The sequence below is a fragment of the Typopeltis vanoorti genome, chromosome 5 (genome assembly GCF_054136105.1).
Source record: "Typopeltis vanoorti isolate ZY-2024b chromosome 5, IOZ_Tvanoo_1.0, whole genome shotgun sequence".
Lineage (NCBI taxonomy): Eukaryota > Metazoa > Arthropoda > Arachnida > Uropygi > Thelyphonidae > Typopeltis > Typopeltis vanoorti.
Genome location: NC_143553.1, coordinates 83,966,172 through 83,987,860, shown reverse-complemented (window position 1 = coordinate 83,987,860; position 21,689 = coordinate 83,966,172).

Here is a 21,689-nt window from a genome sequence, read left to right as displayed (position 1 = left end):
ACCTTTGCTGTAAAGATAGCAGAGAAAAAAGCAGAGGACAGGTAAATAATGAGGACACTTAATAAAATAATGCTAAGGGATTCGATTATTGGCAATGTACAAAGTAAAGACATGTTGAAAAGAATGTTTACCCAGAGTGCTTTATACCACTGCTTCCCAAACTTGTGGATGTAAAGGTCCCTTGGGAAAAATTAAAATATTTCAGGCCCCCCCATCGAAAAAAAATTCGTAATACACACATATATTATTATAATATTTCTTGTATTTATATTGAATACAAAACATACACAGCCAATCGATAAAGAGCCAAGAGGCTATCACTTAACTTTCTTATATACAGCCAATATTGCAAAAATGAATCGCAAATATTACATTTTTAACATCTTACATACACATTTGACATGGCACACTTAGTCTTAAAACATTTCAAATTTGTTTTCATTATTTCACGGCCCCCTGAACAAAACTAACAGGTCCCCAAGGGGGACCGTGGCACACAGTTTGGGAAGCGCTGCTTTAGACTGTGTAACGCGAACTATAAAAATTAAAAAAAAAAAAAAAAAAAGAGGAGTGAGAATATTGATGAAAAGATATCATGGTTGGGACGAATGATTTGAAAAGATTCGTAAATACAGGATTTGAGGGAGATGCTAAATATATTGAGATTAAACAGTGAATGTATTATGTTAAGGAGTGTGCTGCTTAGATATAATAATGGAAAATTGAGAAGAACCTAATGAAGCCTGTGTAGCTTAGTGGAAGTAATGCTTATACTCCTCAGCGCTAAGCCACCAGAAAAAAGAGTGTCACGAGTTCGATCCTAGTCACAGACTAAAGAGACTTTCACTAAGCCTTTTTTCGACCGGTTCCTGAGTTACTCAATCTCTGACACGGGCAAACGGATTTTTTCTCCTGGACACTCGGATTTTTCTCCCGTAAACGCAAGAAAATCGACCGACCGTATAGCCCACACTATTTTCAGACATTGAAAATATTGTGTTAGGGTGAGGTACCACGAGATGGCGATACTTGCCAGCCATCACTTCACTGCATACGATTAATTAGCAATAGCCTTGCTACCAGTGAAGATTGAACTGCCCACTCAGTCTCCTAAAGTTAGACAGTGCTAAAACGGCCTCGCTTACTCCCTATACGGGAATAAAAAGGCGTTAGCTGATTTCTTTTTTCTTGATGATGATGAATTGGTAGTTAGAATGTTAGGAAGACAGGATTTGATTATGTGGGTGTATGGGATGAGTTTGATGGTGGGGGATTATATGCCAAAAGTGGACTTCGTTTACAAAATAAATAAATAAAAGCGTCATTTAATGGAAATGTACGGATATCAGATCAGGAAAATAGAAGTTATTAGATTGGGGGGGGGGGAAGGATGACTATTGAAAATAATGTTCATACAGGAAAACTGATGAGAAATAATGAAAGAGCAAGGATGAGATCTAAAAATGCTCTCCTTTGCTTATACACCAATACAAGAAGTATAAGGAATAACATAAAAGACTTTATAGCCTGGGTTCTTACAATCAGGCCTGGATTAACAGGAATAACATAAATATGGCTGACTGATAATGATATCTTAATTACAATCGTAGTTGATGGTAAAGTCTTTTTTTATAGAAGACAGAAATATGACAGAAAGGGAGAGCATGGACTGCTGACAGTGACAAATGAGTTGTGTCCATTTAGATTTGAGGAACTAGAAGGTAACAATGACAGTCGTTATGAAGGTGTTTGATGCGAATAAACGTTACTGGAGAAAGAGTTGTTGAGTTGTTTAGTTGAGATTTGTTACAGACCTAGAAATAATGAAAGAGATAAGAAATAAATGTCTAGACAAATTAATTTAACTATTACAAAAAGAGTTATCATAACTGCGGTTTAAACTTTTGGAATATAATCCTGAAGGGAAAGGTGTGGAGGAATACAGAAATAATTGGAATAAGAGCATACCTGTGGAACTATAGAATATGAAATTATTGGAAAACTACTTGAAACATATTCCAAGTTCCTTCTCTCATAAGAAAACAGATAAGATTAAAGAGATGAGTTAAGAATATTTGATCATGGTAATAAAAGACTGTGTGCCTAAATCCAAAAGGATAAGTAAAACAGGTGTCAAAATGATGAACATAGCCTCCGTAGCGCAATTGGAAGAACAACAGTGCGCCCTTCGATTGGAATAGGCCTAAGTTCGATTCTCGACGCGACGGGAGGAATCTTTATCTGGACTATTTCAATCGAGGGTGAGTTAGCCGATCTCATACGGATGTAGCAGGGCTTTTTCTCCCGGAAACTCGGGTTTTTCATCCCGCATACAGACAAATCGGCCCTTTAGAACACACGCGATTTACAGACAAAAAATACTAGTTGTTGTTGTGGTGGTGGAGGTGGGCAGTAGATGGAGATGATTCGTTGTAGAGGTTCGGTGTAGTGGTTGAGACAGCTGTAGGTGTCCTCCCGCGATGAGTCTTCGGACTCCTTGGAGGTATCAGGAATATTAATAATAACATGGAAATTAAAGAGAATTACGGAAGAAACATAGACGTGGAAGAAGTCAACTGTTGCATGCAATCTATAAAGTGGGTCTAAAAGAGTGAATGAGAAAGGAGTTACAGTATGAGGAGACTAGCAAAACAGGCAAGAACAAACCAAGGGAGATTTTCCATTATGCAGCTAGCAGGAGAAAGAATGATTATGGGAAGATAACGCAGCTGGAAATAGCCTTTGCATCCAAAGATCTAGACCGCCAGAAGAAAGATGTTTTAACTGCCGGCTAGAGAAAAATGTTTTGATAACCCTTTCTTCGATCGGTTCCCGAGTAAGGTTAGTCGACTTTGGCATAGAAAAGTGGGTTTTTTTCTACAGAAACGTTTGTCTTTCATCCCAAAGCAAAAGAAAATTGACTGTAGAACACAAAGTATTTGAGATAATAATATATTGTGTTAGTGATGAAGATCACGGAATGGTGGTACCTATGTGACATCTCTTCACAGGATGCCGTTTAAAATTAGTGATAGTCTTGGACCAGCTATCACTAATTTGCTAACGGAATTTGATTACTATTCAGTCCAAAAAAGTTAGATAGAGACAAAAACGGCCTCGCTCGCTCCCTGTGGGTAATAAAAGAAAATAGCGGATTTTTTAAATCTGTGTTGGATCGAGATGGAGTAAGAGTGACGAATCAGAAATTGTAGTACGAAGTAATGAAACGTTAATAATTCTAGTCTTCTGACAGGAAGGAGTAGATTGCTGTTGAATAAAGAGACATGAAGTTAAGTTTTCAATAAACCGAAGAAATTAGTTCATCGGACTATAAGCGGTAAAATAGGATATCTAGGAAAGACAATTTGTTTTCCTTTTCTATATCCACTGCGAAATTAATTTATGGATGTAGTTGTTTATATCTTCTAGAAAAGCAGATAATGTCATTCATATAACATACCCAAAATGAAAGTTATGGTTTTATGGATCGATATCTTCTAAATGTTCCAAATAGAAGCTGCAAGAGAAAAAGAGACAGAATGGACTCACCATTGCGGTTCCTTCAACCTGTCGGTAGATTCTGTTTTGACAAAGAAAATAACAGGAGTGAATGACAAAGTGGAATAATTTCACTATAGTACCATGTGAAAGAATTGTTCTCAGAAGAAATGAAGCCTGTCTTCTAGAGGAACGTTGAAAGGGATTCACTGTCAAAGCTGATCAATAAATCGTTAATTTGGAGGGAAAGATTTTTTACTTTATTTAGAGAAATGAAGGATTTTTTTTATAAAAGAGCAGGAAGTGCTCTTATTAAAAGAACGGTTTTAATAAAAGTGCTAAAATTAGCTATGCGTTATGTCGGAGAAACTATATAGTCAACAATACAACATTGATGAATGCCTTTCTTGTGGATCTTTGTCAAGAAGTGTAGGGAACCTACTAGCAAAATACTTTTTAAATTGTCTATGAAAATAATTTCACCATGGGAATAGAAAAAGAACACAAATTATCCTTCCTAGACATCCTGCTTTACCGTTTATCGCTGGATGAGCTAAGTACCTGGAAAAATCTACCTTCACTGGACGCTATATTCAACAGAAATCTGCTACCGTCCATCTCAGAAGACTGGGATTATTAAAACTTTATTAAATCCTACTCACATTATATGTTCTATACCGCAACAACTACATCGAGAACTAGTAAACATAACACAAAATATGAATGTCTTTTCAGAGCTGAAAACACAACGTATTTTTCACTCCTATAATCCAGGCATAAATAACAAGAATATATTATGTAGAGTCCATATGCTGCACATTTCTGGAATCTCGGACTAATTTATAGAACTCCTAATAACTATAATCCAGTGGCCGCATTTATTCCGTTCAAAAACATTTCTAATTGCTCCCATCCTCTAAAGATAAAAGCTTCCCTAGTTGTCTTTCTGACATCTAGCAAGTTCCATGTGACTGTCACTTCTCAGATTTGGGACAAATTAGACATTCAGTGGAGAAAAGAATTCAAGAATATCAGTCTTACATTGTCAATAATAAACCCGAGAAATGTGGCTTGCACAACATGAAATAGATACCAACTACAGTTTCCTATGGTCTTAAATGCGCTTACTACATAGTGTCGCCTTACGTTCGTAAGTTTATTTAAAGAAAGCACTAAAGATTTACTCCACAGTTCGAACTTGAATCGAATCGACTGCCTTTCACTATCGAAACTATGGGAAAGTTTATTCTAATAATTCATCATTAATTTTTCAAAAAAAAAATAAATAAAACAATAAATTTAATTAAAAAATCAATTAATACTTTGAGCGATGTTGACTCCTTTAAATTAGTCCATTATTCTAGTTCTACTTTGTATTCTATCTCGTAATGCCACTGATGATGATGACCAGTAATTTTCCTGTCGAAATACTGTATATATATATATATATGTGTGTGTGTGTGTGTGTGTGTGTGTGTGTGTGTGTGTGTGTGTGTGTGTGTGTGTGTGTGTGTGTGTGTGTGTGTGTGTGTGTGTGTGTGTGTGTGTGTGTGTGTGTGTGTGTGTGTGTGTGTGTGTGTGTGTGTGTGTGTGTGTGTGTGTGTGTGTGTGTGTGTGTGTGTGACCTTTGAATAAATGTTATTCACGCCTTTCCTTGTGTTATCATGTAAAATTTAAAGCTGTATAACAGGAAGTAGAGAGGAATCCAGGAATTTCGGAATATTAGTGGATAGAGAATTTAAGATCATACAGGCATATTGAAAAATGTGATTAAAAACGGCACTAGGAATTGCTGCTATAGTAAGAAGAATTGATACATTGATACATTGATACATAGATATAAGGATATGGTCATTCCACTGTACAAGGTTTTGATTCGATCACATCTGAATTATTGTGCTCAGATTTGGCTACCTTGATTTTTAGGAGAGAGAAACAAGCGCCGGAAAAAGTTAAGTGGATGATAAAAAAACTGACATCTGGTTTGTGGAATATTAGCTATGATGACAGGTTGAGAGAATGTAATTTATAGATCTCAGGGTGCGCCATAATATGAAATCTTGGCTTATCTCATTATATCAAAGATTACAAAAGGAGCAACAAGAACTAGAAGTTTACAAACAATATAAAGTAATTTCCGGAGTTTTGATAGATAGACAGGGGCAGTGTGGTTTGATTGAGACATCAATTGTTAAAAGCAACTAATCAGATAAATATCAGCGGTATTTTTTGAAAGGGGCGAGAGAGGAACAGGGAAACAAGGGATAATTCTTGGAAACTGAAGATGTGGTGGATAAAAGAACGAGATAGGACTATTTTGCATGGAGAGTGGTCAGATAGTGGAATGTATTTCCACGTGAGAGGTAGGTGCATGGAGAGAGTAGTTAATTTAAGATGAGTTATTACAGATATTTCTATCTCTCTTAGATTACATCTTACTGTTGCCTATGATAATAAACACTGAAAAATCATAATACCTGCAGTATTAACAATGCCAATATTTTAAGAATATGAATATTCGAACTGCATTATATTTTATTTTACATAATCCCAAAACTCTGCCTAAAAACATGAAACTTTTTATTCCCCTCAAGCCTTCAAACGTGAAGTGGTCTCAAACACTTCACGTTTGAGACCACTCCCACCTAAATTAAATCACAATTAGTATCATATTTCTGTATAACTCAGTGATTCTGTACAACTCAATGGATATGAGGTATGCATGTATGGCGGCGAACCAAGAAAGAAACTTTTTGGAAGCCTCTTTTCGACTGGTTACCGAGTTATTCGATCTCGAGCGATTGGTTTTTTTCTAATTCGTCACGTAAACTGAAGAAAACCCAACGTAGCTACATTGTAAACATATTGTTAGGATTAGGTACCAAGAGATAGCGGCACTTGTCAGCCACATCTCTTCATCTGACGACGTGTATAATTAATGATATCGCATACTGGTTGAACTTCCTCATCAAACTCCCAAAGTGATGGGTTAAAAATTGAAAGGTAACGGATTTTATTTTATTCATATTTCTAGTAGCAAATGATTTAGTTTTTTTGTTTTTTTTTACCACTGACATTAAACTCTTTGTCACTCCCATCGAGTTCACTTAGTTAATAATCTATTACTGTATTAAATACTTTGGGAGAAGCATCTCCTTGGAGTATTCCTTTATTTATTTTGAATGTATTGCTTTGTTGATATATATCTTAATAGCAGTTGATTTTATATATATTTGCTTATTAACTGTGAATAATTTTATCTTAATCCATGTTTCTTAATTGCCATTAGAACCTCTTGTTTTTCAATAGAATCAAAGACCTTTTTATAACCTATAAATTCTACGTACAATCGCAAGTTGCATCGTTTGTATTTTTCTGTAAGGGGTTTAGAAAAAAATAAAAAGAGTTTATATACTTATGGCAGCTAACTTATAGCTCTTAATGTTCCATTTTTTCTTATTACCATTTAGGAATAAGCGTATCTCATGAAAACATTCTTCCAGCTGTTTTATAGATTATTTATTTTTTTAAAAAATATTTTGAAGAATTTAATGGGTACTTCTTTTCGTTCTTCTGTTTATATATCTCCTGCTGCTTTCGTCGTTTCTATTGTAATTTCAATTCCATCTTCTCTAGTCACGTTGATGTCTTGTTCTTGTTAAGGGATTAAGAGAGTAAAGGATGTGAGGCTGAAATTTAGGTCTGGGAAGGGATGTAACATCAGTGATGATAGAAAGGAATGGACAGAGGGAGTGTGAAGTCATATCTGAGAAGTGGGGGTCACTGGATCTTGTTTTTGAAAGTGAAATGAGCTAGTGTGTATGTTTACAAATGCTAGATGTATTCGAAACAAGGAGAAGGAAATTGTAGCATTCATAGAGTTTGTTCGCCCAATAATTGTTAGAATAAGTGAGACATGGTTGAACGAATATTACATTCTGACAGTTATAGAGATGCCGGGATATGTAGTATTTCTTGAAAAGAGACAGAGCAAAAAAGGGAAGAGTGCTACTGGTGATGGCAGAGGAGTTTTGCCTGATGCAAGGAGCAAATACCGGAAGTAGTTTTGAAGCAGTGTGGTGTGAAGTGGAGGTGGACAGGATGAAATGTTTAGTATGGTTTTGCTATAGACCGAGTAATGTGGAAGGCAGTGAAAAGGATGTTTAGACAAATTTGGTCTGGCTAATAAGAAAAGGTGATCATTATGGGCCATTTCAATTATGGTAATATAGACTGGAATGAATAGTCAGCGTCTGGAACCAAAGAGAATGAATTTCTTCACAGTTTTTGAGGAACAGTTATCTTAATCAGTCCGTAATACAGGCTACAAGAGGATCAGGGGTATTGGATTTGATTGTGAAGTGTCACATCTTCCTCCATTTTGTGAAAATGACCATGAAGTGATCACTTGGGTGGTGATCAACAGTATCAGGACTTTTATGAGAAAGAACTATGTGTGGAACTATAAGGAGGGTGATTATGACAAACTCAGGCGGTGTATCAGGGAATGTAGTATTGAAATGGAAAGAAATCAATGCTGTTCTGTCACTACTCAGGAACTCTGCCAGAGGCAATGACTGAGTGTATTCCAAAGGTCAGGAGATTAAATAAAGTAGACATAAAATGGATGAGTGAATTCTTGAAGAAAAAGGCACTGTGGAAGCTGCACGAGATGCGTGGCAATAATCAGTTACACGAGGAGTACAAATAGTAAGAAAGGAAGGCGATTCCCTTGGTAAGGATAGCAAAAGGGAAGTGTCAACATTAGTTAGCAAATAAGGCTAACAGACATCCTAGGAAGTTTTTCAATATACGGCTAGTAGAATGAAGAATGATTATGGGAGAATGATAAAAACTTAGGAGGATATACAGTAGTAAACCTGTTTAATGAGCAATTCATTAAAGTATTCCATCCTTCTGATTATAACATAATGCAGAGGAAATGGAGAGGAACCACTGATTGTTAGTGAGTAGCGTATATATGAAGAATTTTGTAAAGTTGATATCAACAAGGCCATGGGACTCGATGGTATATCACCATGTGTCTTGAGGGAATGTGAAAGGGAGTTTAAAACAGCTTTAACTTAAATATTTAACATGTCCTAGACTGGCCCAAGATATAAAGGAGAGAAAGAAGACGAAATTACTTCGCTTCATAAATGAGGGCGATAAGACTAAGGCTCCGAATTATAGGCCACTCTACTTGTCTGGAGTTGTCATCATGGTGGTGGAAAAGCCAGTGAGGAAAAGGATTCAGAACTGAGTTGACAGCAGCAGAATTCTCTAAAGGAAGGACATGCTTTAGCAATCTACTTATTTATGATAACAAGGTTACAGATACACTGGACAAATACAAATACAAATACATCATAATGCATATACAGCAGTGTGTGTCTAGATGTATCAAAAGCCTTTTGTAGATTGCCACATGACAAACTAGTAATTATATTCGAAGAGATGGGGTTTGGATGGTCGATTAGTGCATTGGATTGGAGATTGGCTACCTGATAGGGATCAGCAAGTAATGTATGGAGAGAGTGATATCTCAGGAAAGTCACTAATGATGTCTCCAGGGACTTGTTGTTGGCACCCGTTGTTGTTATTCAGTTCGTTCGTAAATGCCATTGGAAGGACTTAAATGGTGAACAGTTGTTTACAGATGATGCAAAGTTGGGTAGAGTTATAAGAATTAGAGCTGATTTTGTAGCCTTGAAAGAGAAGTTGAATAGACTGTCTGAATGGGTGAGTGTGTGTGTGGATTTAAGTTAAATGTAGCAAAGTGTAAGGTTTTAAAATTTGGGAAGAAAAGATGGGATGTAGAATATAGCTGGGAATATATTTAAGGAGATGCAGGAAATAAAAAATCTGGGGGAAATGCTGGCTGGAGACCTAAAAGTTCGCAGATATTTTGATAAAATTGTGAGGACAGCAGAGAAAAATATGGCAATAATGAGGAGAACACCGATATGCACAGGTAAGAGTATTATGCTTCCATTGTACAAGGGTTTGATCAAATCACTTTTTTTAATAATACTACTACTAATAATAATATAGATGATCTCTCCCAGAAATTGCTACTGAACATTTTAATTACATGGTAATTCAACTAAGCCAGAAAATTGGCGCTCCCATAGAACCAAAAGATATCCAGTCGGTTCATTGATTACCTCAAAAAGGAAAAGAGAAGGTTTTCCCGACCTCACTCCCAAGACTCACTAACAACCTGACAAACGTTAACCTCATAAAAATCTGGCATGATTAAAAAAACAGTCGCCAAGGATATGAATGGAACTCACGACAATATCCCAATCTATGTATCCCACTACGTAACACCATATTACCAGAAACTATTCTACTATACAAGGAAAGTAAAAATAGAAAAAAATTACCAGTTTATATGGATAAGAGACAGTAAAATATTCCTTAAAAAGACAAAAGATGCAAAGCCAATCCAAATAAAATCCTTAGATCTCAATAGGCTGCCACATTAAAAGGAACACTAATGAGTCTTAAAGAAGGAAACATTGTACCTGAGAACACCCCATAATATTAAGTGACATAAATATAAACATTATGAATATAAATAACAACACCACAATATCTAGATTTTATCAGCATGTAACATAACCCCATTCATACAGTCGTATACACGAGAAGAGATAGTCGAAAATACAATCACCTCATCCTGTACTGACCACATAAATATACCCCCGCCCCCCCAAAAAACAACTATACAGTAGCCGTCATAATGTGTAAACTGGCAGGTCATTATGTCGCTGCACTGCAGTTGCATACTGAACCATAAGCCGTAAAACTCATTGAGACTAGAAAACAGTGTAATATCTAGACCTTTTATCAGAAAGAAATATTCTCCACTACGACCACGAGCAACCTAGTCAATGTGGCTTCCCACAGTAACAAAAGAAGACTACATAAGACTAAAAAACAGTGTAATAGCATCATCATAAGACTACAAATCAGTGTAACAGCATCATAAGATTACAAAACAGTGTAATAGTATCATAAGACTACATAATAGTGTAATAGCATCATAAACGAAACTATAGTAAATGATGAAATCAGAAAAACAGACTGGATCCAGATAACATCGTCAGACTCTGCTGATGATGTATATCCTAATCTTAAACTTACATTTAATAAAATTTATTACAAAACATTAACAAAAATAAAAATACGCTCCCAGAACAGACGTAATCCATGGATAACAGACAACATATTAATAGGCATACAAAAAAAAAGATGTCCTATGGAAACAACTTAAGAGGTCACCTAACAATGCAGCTTTACAAGCTGAATATAAAAGAAAACGGAATCTGTTAACAACACAGATTAGAACTGCAAAAAGAAACTATTATAGAAACAAATTAACAACAGCTCAGAACGAAATAAAGGAAACCTGGCACCTGATCAATGAAATGCTGGACAATACACATAAACCACTGCCACAGAAACAAAAAACACAGCTTTGCTTGCGAGCCCTTAAACAATTGATAAACAATTTTAATCAGCACTTCGTGAACTCTGTCCAAAAACTGCAAGAAACATTGTTTCCTCACACAAAGAAATATTCTCCACTAGGACCACGAGCAACTTAGTCAATGTGGTTTCCCACAGCAACAAAAGAAGAACTGTCATTTGAAATTCCTCAAATTAACGGTAACAAAGGACCAAGAATAGACGGAATCAAAACAAAAGATATCAAAAAATACTCAAGTAATCTACGTCCAGTTAAACTAAAATTCTTAAATAAAATATTCGAAACGGGCACATACCTGAAACACTAAGGACTGCATTAACTACTCCTATACATAAACGTTGAAAAAGAAATAAGTAATTACAGACTCATCGCCACATTGTCTGTAATCAACTAAATCATGGAGCGCATTATATATTGCAAATTCTCCACATACATTGAAAATTTCCAAATCATCCCAAAACACAATAAAAAATCAACTAACGCCTTTTTATTCCCATTTATGGAGTAAGCGAGGCCGTTTTAGCTCTAGCTAACTTTTGGAGACTGAGTGGGCAATTTAATCTCCACTGGTAGCCAGTCAGAGATAGCTGACCCAAGGATATCACTAATTACGCAACCCGCAGTGAAGATACGGTTCAACAAGTACCGCCATCTTATGGTCCCTAACCCTAACACAATATTTTTATTGTCTGAAATAGTGTGGGTTCTACGGTTGCTTTTCTTGAGTTTACGGGACGAAAAATAGTTTCCGAGAGAAAAAAATCCTCTTTCCCGTGCCAGGGATCGACTAACTCGGCAACTGGTCGAAAAAAGGCTTAGTAAAAGTTCCTCTAGTCGGCGACTAGAGTTTTCAAAAATAAAAATAAATAAATAAATAAAGGCACAGCAACACTCCTGGAAGATTTCACAGATCTAATAAACGCTGTGTTAGATAAAGCAGAATAGTATTAGTCGTTTTTATTGACCTAACAAAAGCACTTGATACACTAACACACAAAACCTTGTTGAACAAACTAGCACATATCGGAGATCGACTACTCCGGTGGTTCAAAGAATACATGAAAAACAGAAAGCACATCACACGTATAGGATCAGCGCACAGCAAAGAGGTACTGGTAACATGTGGAGTAGTTACCAGTACCTCTGTCGTGTGTGTGTATAATAGCAATACACACACACGACATTAACCATATTCCCCTGAAAAGTAATATCTTCCAATACGCAGACGACATGGCCTTAGTATCCATTCACAACTAAGCAACTATATCTTACACGAATATGCAATACGACATCAATCTGATCACTAGCCGACTAGCTGAAAACGACATGTATATAAACCCTGAAAAAACAAAAGTAATGATATTCAAAAATCCCCAGATCCTACCCATAGAAACTAAATATCTCACTATCCGACATCCATCCTCCTATATACAAAGTGATCTTCGAGATCGAGTGATCTCGGACTTCACTTCGATGCTGATCAAAGTTGGAACAGCGATACAAATTATCTCCACAAGAAACTTTATCTGAACAAGAAACTCGGGATAATAGCAAGCAAACTATATCGATTTTAAGACATTGCCCTAACAAAAAATACTAATCTATAAAGCATTATATGAAAACATTTTAAGATATGCAATCACAGGATACACATTCTGTAAAGACTACAAACTTAACAGATTACAATTGTTGCAAAACAAAATGGTAAAACTGATATTCTGGCAAGAACAAAGAGAACAGCCCACACTTATATGAGCTACAAGGACAGAACACAAAATATTGAAGGTGAAACAGTCACTACGCAATCATTACTTCATTTCAACCTACAGAGTAATCAGAACAACATATCAGATGAAAAGACCACAGTCGACAAACTACATAACATATAAGTACAATAATTACTATGGAAAAGCCACCTGAAGCTTCTACTGTACTCTCACAGATGTGAGACCCTTCGATACTTCTGTGCATGTCAGAAAAAGGAGAATCCGTTCGATAATAGGGTAATCAATCTGTCTTGTGGGATAAGTTGTTTATTATTACACGTCGGAAAATTAACTTTTCATTTAAGAACATTGTAGTTTTTAAAGGGGTAACTATTTTGGTTGTATGGCAGTTGGAAAATTTTATGCATAAAAGCACATGATTTCGCTTATTCGTGACCAATTCATCCATCATTTGTTTCTTTCTCCCTTTCAGCATGAATTGACTGTTCCTGGCAATCTGCCAGACCCTATATATATATATATATATATATATATATATATATATATATATATATATATATATATATATATATATATATATATATATATATATATATATATATGTGTGTGTGTTAAGAATACTCATTTACTATTTTTGGAAACTGAATTACCATCTGTTCGTATAATGAGAAAAATTATCGCCCAACATTTAAATTCATCAATGGTAAATTTAGACTTTCAAGATTTTATCCAATTCGATAAAGATTCTTTATTTTGGGACATTTACGAACATTTTACAAAAACTGTTTGTGTATATTTGCTGACAAAAGAATACAGAGAATGTTTAGCAAGGCATGGTGTCATTTCCAGACTGATACAATATCAAACGTATGGAAGTGTGGTTACCATGGTATCTGATTTAAGAATTCTTTTGTGTGACCAGCTATTTTGATGTAATATAACCAAGAAACAGTGAGTAACAAAAATTTTATTCATTGAACTCTTTGGAAAATGTTAAGAGTCTAAACTAAATATTGTGAAATATTTTTAGGTAATTACATGTTTCGAATTTTTCTCAGTGAATATACTTGTAAATAGTATTTCAGCAAAATAAAATGTGCATTTGTAAACTTAAGTGAACAAAGATGTGTGTTTTTGTTGTTGTGTTTTTCCACAGTGAATTTTTACTCAGTTATTCTGATTAGATCTTGATATTTAAATCCACAACTTTATATCTTAATGCAATTCTGTTTAATTATTTAAAAAAAATCACAACTGTGAAATTAATGCTAGGACAAGAAAAAAAAAGTGTTGAAAACGAAAATCCATGTATTGATTATTTTAGAAATTGTCTAATGCTACCTATTGACATTATTTGAGTTATCTGAAAACAAATCGTTCACATAATCGAAATTCCGAACTGTTAGAATTTGGTTATTTTTACAGAGATTGAGAGAGAAAGAGAGAAGCACCTAATTAAACCAACAAAACGTGAGTTTAACACTTCTTTAAAGTTTGGCATAGAGAAAATGTTTGTACTTTACAGATAACACATATACAAATTTTACCTTTCCCTACACAAAGTAAGATAAAAACACACCAACAGTATATCCAACAGCATGTGAAAACATGTCATTGAGTCATCTGCACAAAAGGTTCATTTTTGAAGGAACGGTCAGGGTAGGGGATGGTAAGTATAAACAGTACTATAAGAAAATACCAGAGAGTCGAGTGACTTTGGAATTAAGGTAATCGTTCATCCACTGCAGCTGCTGTTTTGTGATTTGTGTTTGGTAATGCAAAAATAATGGGTGAGCCACAAATTCTTTGAAAGTTTCTTTGTGAAAAGTTCTAATTGTTTAGAATTTTGTAAACGAATGTTACCATAAAGTATACAATCAGAGCTAATAATCAGTGAAATAATAATAAATAACTGTTTATTTGTGGTGCCATATGAAGTAATCGAAGAAGAAGAATGAAGGAAAACGATTATGAAAAATCGACAGTGGGTGAAAAATACGAATTTTCAGTTATCATTGGGATAATTGATGTACAATTTTTGTTGAATAAGAGTTCAAATTTATTTCCTAAAGAAATTTGTATTTCTGATGGAATTAGTGTAAGATATGCAGTGACAAAATCACCTTGTAGTTGGAAAGAATTACCTGAAAGAGTTAAAAAACAGAATTCTTGGTTAATAAAATATAACCATCAGCTGAAGTGGGAAATTGGTTCACTAGGTTTGGACAAACTAAGAGATTGGATGATAGAATCAACATGCAAATATCATATTACTTGCCAAAGGAAGAGAAAAATCAAAAACATTAACAAAGTTAATAGGGAGGCCTGTTCTTGATTTAAATGAAATTGGATGCCCAAAACGTGAAAACATAACGTGCACTTTTAAATGCTTTTGGAAACATAACGAAAGATTCTGTGCTTTTAATAATTCTCTGAAGTATATGTATTGGATTCGAAGAAATAAATACACAACCCTTAATTTTACTACAGTAATAAATTCTCAACGAACGTCAAACGAAAAATTAACTTTCAGATGACAATAACATTGTCAAAACCATACGATGGCAATTCCACAACCATGGAAGAACCTTTGATGTATTTTCAATTTATTTATTTTCTGTATTGTGAGATTCAGTAAATAAAATTTGTAAATAATATTTCGTTCAATAAAATGTGTAAATTTAAATGAACAAATTGCGTGTCGTATATGTGTTATACAAATTAAGAAGGAAGATAACTTTTTTTTTTGATTCATTGAATTAAAAGTCTTATTTGTTCGTTATCTACAAACAAGGTTAATGAAAATTAACAGTGTGGTAAAATAATTCACAAATAAATTCTACTTATAGAAATAGGTTAAGAGCACAAGGAATCGAAGGTAAAATTAATAGTTATATTGGTAATTTCCCAACGGAAACCAAGAGTTCGAAACAAAACACACGATTTCTCACCTACGTACAACAAAAGGCGGCCGGATAAGACTTACTGAGAAATATACAGTGTTGGAAAATAAATTCACATATACTTTATATATTTATTAATTCTGCTCAGTTATTCTGTTAGAATATGACCTGTAAAAGTAAAAGTAAAATACAGAAAATAACGAATCAATTTGAAAAAAAAAAAAATAATTTCACTTGTCAGAATTCCATACTCTAACAGCAATCGGAATTCGAAACCGGAAATAACACTTACCCTAAACAAGATGGCGCATAGACTTTCCCACCAAGGTTGGGCAACTTTAAGAAAAGACTTAATGAGAAATATTCAGTGTTGGAAAATAAATTCACATACTTTATATATTTATTAATTCTACTCAGTTATTCTGTTAGAATATGCCTTTTAAAAGTAAAATACAGAAAATAACCAATCAATTTGGAAAAAAAAAAATAATAATTTCACTTGTCTGAATTCCATACTCTAACAGCAATCTAAATTAACATTAAATGTAAGCATTAATTTACTACACCAATGAATGCCGACGGTAACGAAGAATGAATAATTTTCATTCAAACATGTGGATACTAATCCCTTAGTCATATGAAAGTATTTGAGAAATATCCAAACTTGAGGAAATGCTACCTTTTGAACAATACCCCAATTTATGGATGTGACTCATGTCATCCCCTTTGAAGAAAAGTGCTCGCTGGGGATATTGCAATGACGAAACCTCACCATCTATGGTCCGTAATCTAAAGGATGAAGTCACTAGTTCAGGTTACAGTATTTACAGAAATTTCATTCTTTGTGGTTTTTGTGTTTGTGTTGTGTTGTGGATATAAAATTGAACTATTTTGGAATATTCGTATTTAGAAGAGTCATCGGGAAAGCTGTAAGTACTTTTTTAACTTAAACATAACTGATCGCATGTTATTTGGTAAGCGTAATTCTAATACTGAATAGTTTTTTTTTCCCATAAGAATAATCATAGGGTATATATTAGAGTATCAACATGGATACATTAGCGATTTTTTATATCTAATATGTATATGTGTGTGTGTGTATGTGTGTGTGTTTAAGGACAGGTTTTTAAGTATATAATTAATTATTCAGAAAAACTCGAAACACGAGAGCCATCACGACTTTCTCTAAGAATTCCCACACTTTAACAGGAAAGAAATACCCAAAATGTATTGGAAAATTAGTACAACCATCTATAGAAGAAAAAAAAACTGTATGTTTGTGTGACATAGAATATAGTTAAATTAAATTATCATTCCAAACTCAATAACAACAAACATTCACGTCACGAATCCTAATGTTATCTTGATCTTGATCTTGTCAGAAGTATCCCACCAATCACGACACGATTACTTAACCACTAAAATCATCCTTCCCATTCAAAACAATAACGTCACTTATTTACAACAAACAACAAACATTCACGTCACGATTCCTTATCTTATCTTGATCTTGATCTTGTTTAAAGTGTCCCACCAATCACGACACGATTTCTTATCCACTAATATCATCCTTTCCATTCAAACAACAACGTCACTTATTTACAAATAACGAATGACGACATTTATTTACAAATAACAAATGACGTCACTTATCTACATCTGAAAACAACACACACCCATGACACGATTCCTTATCTCTACCATCACCCATAATTCCATACGCGAACCAAAACACAAGAACTGAAGCCAGTGACACATATGCCCACAGGGAAATTCCAAACATTCCACACCCATGAACCCATGCACATCGGAAGCATTTGGTTTAAAGTGTCCCACCAATCACAACACGAATCCTTATCTCTACCATCACCCATAATTCCATACGCGAACAAAAAAAATCACCCATAATTCCATACACGAACCAAAACACAAGAACTGAAGCCATTCACACATATACCCTCAGTGAATTTCATGACTCATGAAGCCACGCCCACCGGAAGCATTTGGTCAGAAGAGCCTCCCCTACTAGGAGCTGAAGCCATTGACGCATATACCCTCAGGGGAAAGCCACGCCCACCGGAAGCATTTTGTCAGAAGAGCCTCCCCTACTACTAGAGACACATACACAAGATCATATTCAAATCCCAAACCCACGGAATAAAAGGCCGAAAAATTGATGATACTCTCCTACAAATTCGATGTATATACGAGCACTACTAGGCAACACAACAGCCATGCCTACTGGTAGGTCTCAACATTGAAAAGGCCTCGAACTCAGTAAATCATCAGTACTTAAATGAAGTCATCAAAGCCGCAGGGTTTGGGAAAAAATTTCAAAATCTGATCTCAAATATCTATGCCACAGCAGAGTCACGCCTGATCATAAACAAAAAACTGTCTGCACCGGTCAAACTTAAATGCTCGGTCAGACAGGGAGACAGCCTCTCCATGATTCTCTTTGGCCTCGCCTTAGAACCGGTTTTACAAGAATTATCAAAACATCCTGGCATAGTGGGTACTCACATAGGAGGTGAAGAAAAAACAAAAGTGCTCACTTATGCTGACGATGTGACATTAACCGTAACTAGTACAGAGTCCTTCACACTCGCTTACAACATACTTCAAAAATTTGAAAGAGCGTCAGCACTTTTAAAGTAAACTTGCAAAAATGGCATGCGATGTCGGCAGGTGGGCAAGCAGGCCATCCATGCCGAACGGCATAAAAACAAACGACCCCTTACCACTTCTGGGGATCATCATAGGGGAACAAATCCAACACAACACACAATGGGAGCTTGCACATGCAAAAATAACCAATAAGATCACACAGATGAGACATAGACAATTATCACTACGAAGTAAAGCTAAAATTTGCAATCAATACTTACTCTCAAAGATATGGTACCTCATAAACAACATCAACTACAACGGTAAAGAAGTAGACAGAATACACAGAGAGTGCGCAAATTTCATTTGGCGATCCCGATACGAGCCCATCAAAAGATCCACAATATTCCACGACATTGAGGCTGGAGGACTCAGCTTAATAAACGTCCACCTAAAAACACTTAGTGCGAGAGCGAAAATCATGGAGAGAGTTTACACAGAGGAAAAAGCGTGGAGTGCATATATACTATACTATATGCAGAAAATAATGCCCGACAAGGTAATATGTTCCCTTCCGCATTCGAGTGATAAAATACCAAAAATGTTCCACGAGATCGCAGAAGGTTACAACTTTATTAATAAATACACAGGAATAAAAATTTTTGAAGATGAGACCTAAACCTGCACACATCAAACTCACGGGCACAGTTATACCCCCACCACAACACCGGGAGATTGAAAGAGGATTATTAAAACTATCAAACGCACTTAAAAAAGCTTTCAGTCTTCCCATAAACCCCAAATTAAAAACCTTCTACTACAAAGTACACCACGCTTGTTTTCCCACAAAAATATGGTGCACAGCGAAAGGGATCCCGTTTCAAGGCCCCGCCACATGTCAGTTTTTCCCCCAAACCAGAAACAATTTATCACTTAATGGTGTATTGTCCACACACCTCCCGAATATGGAACACCGTTCAAACACTCATAAAACACAAAGAACCTTTAACAGAACACACATTATTCTGGTTAAACGAAGGTACCATTAACACAACTAAAGCAATCATCGTCATAACAACCATGTACTTAATATGGACATACAGATGCGACAAAATTTATAGAAGGGAAACAGGACCAGACATACTCAGGAAAATAAACAACATATTAAAAGACACAATCACAGATACCATAAACAGAAACAAAATAAGCAAACACCAACGGCGGCAAATGGGTCTCATCTCAGAATTCGAAGAACAACTGCAGATCATAGAAATAAAAGACCCACCATAAATACAAAACTTAAAACAAAACCATAAAAAACTTCTTGTAGAACGCGAAGAAATAAAATAAATATACATAAGCAAAATAAACACATAGAATATACTTTCTCATTAAGCTGTATAACCACCTGTATATTAATTGCTTTATACTATAATTGGTTGTAGCCTTGTATATAATAATGGTCAATTATGGAGATTGTAGTTTAGTTTGATGTTTCAAAAATGTCAATGACAATATATATAATGGAAGAGCTTGACCACATTTTAATGATATATGATATGTAAAGTAATTATATGTATTTGTTTAAATATGATATATGTAAATAGCACTTAAAGTTCTACGATAAGTTCATAATGTATGAACCAAACATTTATATTTTAAAAACAAACATTACACAGGTTTATTAGAGAAGAAATTATTCAGGAAGTGTTTACTAACACGACAAAAAATATAGCACAAATACAAGAAGGAAGACGTAATATACTACCAGCAAACAATTAAATATAACTACATATAGAAACAAATAGGATTTATGAAATAGTATTCAAAATGTTAATATGAGTGCTTAAGATAAAATGACAACAATAATTCAGATAGAATGATAGAATGTATGACACACTAAATTTTTAAAAAAAAATCAAAAGCTTAGATGAAGTATAAGACTATAGGAAACAGAAAGCACCTGAGCAGATTATCATGCAAAAAAAAAATAAAATAAACACAGATAATATACACAATGTGAAACAATAAAGAATTGCCAAAGAAATATACCAATTAGAATGAGCGTACTATGTACAGCATGTATATAATTGTAAATAGATGAAAAATAGGATGTATGAAATAATAATTTAAATGTTAATATGAGTGATTAAGATAGAATGATATCAATGCATGACGCATTGAAGAGAAAAAAAATGTTCAGATGAAGTATAAGGACTTTAGGAAACGCAAGGCACTGAGCAGATTATCATGTACAAAAAGATTATATGAACACAAATAATAGACACAATGTGATAAAAAACTATAAAGAAATGTCAAAGAAAAAATGCCAATTAAAATGAGCATACTATGTACAAAATGTATATAATTGTAAATAGATGTGTGTGTGTGTGTGTGTGTGTGTGCGCGCGCTCAGTGGATGCGGTGTTTGAATACAACGGCACTTAAACGCACGAATGAAGACTTGATGTTTCGAATTTAGTCGTCGAGAAGAGAAAATTTTTTCTAATCTTTTTTTCGATCGGTTCCCGAGTTAGTCGATCTCTGGCAAGAAGTGGGGTTTTTCTTCCGGAAACTCGGATTTTTCGTCCCGCAAACTCAAGAAAATCGACCGTAAAACCCACACCATTTTAGACATTAAAAATATATTGTGTTAGGGTTAGGGACCACGAGATGGCGGCACTTGTTGAGCCGCTTCTTCACTGCGTGCCATTTAATTAGTGATACCTTGGGCCAGCTATCTCTGATTGGGTACCAGTGGAGATTGAACTGCCCACTAAGTCTCCAAAAGTTAGATTAGGGCTAAAAAGAGGCCTCACCTACTCCCTATATTAAAAAAAAATCAGCCAACGCTTACTCCCTATATTAAAAAAAATAAGCCAACGCTTACTCCCTATATTAAAAAAATTCAGCCAATGCCTTTTCATATGGAAATGAAAAGGCATTGGCTGATTTTTTTAACAATATATATATATATATATATATATATATATATATATGTGTGTGTGTGTGTGTGTGTGTGTGTGTGTGTGTGTGTGTGTGTGTGTGTGTGTGTGTAGAAAGTAAGGAGAAAGTAAGGTCGAAACCGGTCTGGGTAGTGTCCCCTTGCTTTTAATACAAAGCATCATACATCTCATCCAGGAGATGTACTTTAGCATTAAGGGTAAATATTAAGATTAGTGATCAGAGCTTATTCTACTTTTACCATGAGTTGCCTTGGTCTTGCACTACGTGCAGGGTCAGCTAGACTTGCAATACTTACAGGCTCAAACTTGATTTGTTTGTCTGTTTGCTTACTTGGGAAATGGAGTAAAACCAGATTTAAAATAGCTTGGTATCTTTAACATATATATATATATATATATATCCTGGTACATATAAATACATATATGTATATATGTCTCGCTATATCGTGAGCTCATGAAGCCACGCCCACCGGAAGCATTTGGTCAGAAG